Source organism: Sinocyclocheilus grahami, unplaced genomic scaffold (assembly GCF_001515645.1).
Source record: "Sinocyclocheilus grahami isolate Dianchi unplaced genomic scaffold, SAMN03320097.WGS_v1.1 scaffold663.1, whole genome shotgun sequence".
Lineage (NCBI taxonomy): Eukaryota > Metazoa > Chordata > Actinopteri > Cypriniformes > Cyprinidae > Sinocyclocheilus > Sinocyclocheilus grahami.
Window position 1 is genome coordinate 141771 of NW_015505842.1, and position 2832 is coordinate 144602.

Consider the following 2832-nt stretch of genomic DNA (forward strand, 5'->3'; position numbering starts at 1 on the left):
TCGGACGCCAAGGTTGCTTTGTTTCTTCTCGATAGGTGAGTAACACCGTGTCTGCGCCGCAACAGCTAAAGTCTGTCTAGTACACTGGACGCGACAAAGCGACCGCTGAAAATCATTTTAAATCTGTGTCAATACGTCATGAATAGAACGCAGCAGCCATTTTCTGTCGGGGATTTGTCGTGTCGTGCCGCATCCAGTGTAGACCATAGATATGTAGAGTATATATATATATATATATATATATATATATATATATCTATATCTATGGTGTAGACAGCATCACTGATTATAATATGTTCTATAGTATTTTGTCGTGCCGCGCCACTCGCGTCCGGTGTAGACACGGTGTAACATTGGATTGTTTTGTTTCACAGAACTAATCGTTGCCTGGGTTGCGTACATATGTGTGGCGGAGCTATCAAAATAGGGGCGAGACCCTTTTGGGGGTAGGGGCGTGTTCGTTTTGATGATTTCAAATGTCAACACTGGCTACCAGAAATCATTTACACCACCTTTAACAGATAGAACTTTAGAATTTAGATTAGCCTAGTAAATGCTTTAGAACAAATTTTCATTGTTAGTTCATGTTAGCTAATGTTACCTTATTGTAAATTGTTATCTTTTTAATTCAGTGTTAAAAGGGTATTCCCCCCCAAGTTTTAGTGCTCATAATGTAGACACACCAGAAGTTAAACTGAAACTTGCACCCTGAAACCTGTTTCCCGGAACTATGAAAACTGGTTTCAGGGTGCAGTACTGGTTTCTATTTTAACATATTTTATAATGTAATTTAATCCTGTCGTTAAAGCTGAATTTTCAGCATCATTACTCCAGTCTTCAGTGTCACATGATCCTTCAGAAATCATTCTGATATACTGATTTGATGATCAAGAAACATTTCAGATTATACTCAATGTTGTGCGAACAGTTGCGCTGCTTCATATTTTTGTGGAAACCATGACCACTCAAAAATTTGAGGTAAGATTTTTTTTTAACTTTTATTTTTAATTAGTTTAATTTACAAGATTCACAATAAATCTAGAACAATTTTAACAGAAAAGGATAAAAGAAATCATATATTTAACTCTGTGACTGTTCTTAAATGGCCCAGCCAGAGCCCTTAAATGGCCCAGCCAGAGCCAATTAAACCCAATTGAGCATCTCTGGAGAGACCTAAAAATGGCTGTCCACCAACGTTTACCATCCAACCTGACAGAACTGGAGAGGATCTGCAAGGAGGAATGGCAGAGGATCCCCAAATCCAGGTGTGAAAAACTTGTTGCATCTTTCCCCAAAAGACTCATGGCTGTATTAGATCAAAAGGGTGCTTCTACTAAATACTGAGCAAAGGGTCTGAATACTTAGGACCATGTGATATTTCAGTTTTTCTTTTTTAATAAATCTGCAAAAATGTCAACAATTCTGTGTTTTACTGTCAATATGGGGTGCTGTGTGTACATTAATGAGGAAAAAAAAATAACTTAAATGATTTTAGCAAATGGCTGCAATATAACAAAGAGTGAAAAATTTAAGGGCGTCTGAATACTTTCCGTACCCACTGTACATATCAAACATACATGCTACAGCGTGTACAGTTGTACACTTACACATCCATATTAACACATATACACAAATATAAATAAATACACTTGTATATACATACATATATATACGAAAGAGAAAAAAAACAAGAACAACAAGGCCAGTTAGGTAAGGTTAACTATTGCTATAGCTTTTTTTTTTAGGTAAGATTTTTTATAATTTTATTCAGCAAGACTGTATGAAATTGATCATAAGTAACAACAACAACATGTATAATGTTACAAGAGATTTCTATGTCAGATAATTCAGTTCTTTTGAATTTTCAATTCAACAAAAAAACTTCAATAAAAAAAGGAATCTCGGTTTCCACAGAAATATGAAGCAGCACAACCGTGTTCAACATTGATAATAATACATGTTTCTTCAGCAGCAAATCAGCATATCAGAATGATTTCTGAAGATCACGTGACACTGAAGACTGGAGTAATGATGCTGAATATACAGCTTTGCATCACAGGAATAACTGCATTTTATATAAATATATTAAATTAGAAAACAGTGATTCGAAATTGTCTTTTTTTTTTCTGTATTTTTGATCAAATAAATGCAGCCTTGGTGAGCAGAAGAGACTTCTTTGGAAAACATTAAAGCAATTGAATGATTCCAAACTTTTGAACAATAGTGTAATGCCAAGGTAATAGAAAAAAGGTGTTGTAAAATTAAATAAGTAAATAAAATATAAAAAACTGGCGGAGCGGGGAGCGGAGTGGTAATATTTCCTTAAGAGCGCAGAGCGCCTTTCTGAAGATTCTGCTCCACTCGCTCAAAACGCTCAGCGCCGCTCGCTCAACCCAGAATGCCGTTTGGTGATTTGCTTGTTCGAGATCGAGAATCTGTAGAGATCGAGAATAGTAGAGCAGTTATGGAGTTCAGATATTGTTTCAACGAAGTTGCAAGCCTTATACATAAATGTAAAGTAAAAAATCTAAGTTAAGAATGAGCAGGGAGAAGAAACTGAGAGGGAGTGCGGGGAGAGTTAGTAAAGATTCATATTGGAATCTGAAGCGGCACATTGCCAGAAAGCACGAGGATGTGCTACGCAAACATGGTGCAGCAAAAGGTGAGCTAGTTACATACCATAATAAAGGAATAAACAAAGGTTATATATAAAGGTTATATTCGGTTGTACGGAGCCCCAATCATGACATCCAGACAAAATCACAGCCACGAATTTAGAATAGGCTAGTTCTCTTTTATGCTAGGACTACATTATGGCCACGAATTAAGAAT

The 2832-nt window shown here is 36.2% G+C and overlaps 1 protein-coding gene across 1 annotated transcript in view; it reads right to left on the reverse strand.

Moving 5' to 3' along the window:
- mcrip1 (MAPK regulated corepressor interacting protein 1) overlaps nt 1-2832 on the reverse strand; it is a 12834-nt gene that overhangs the window by 8773 nt on the left and 1229 nt on the right. The gene's annotated exons all lie outside the window — the stretch shown is intronic.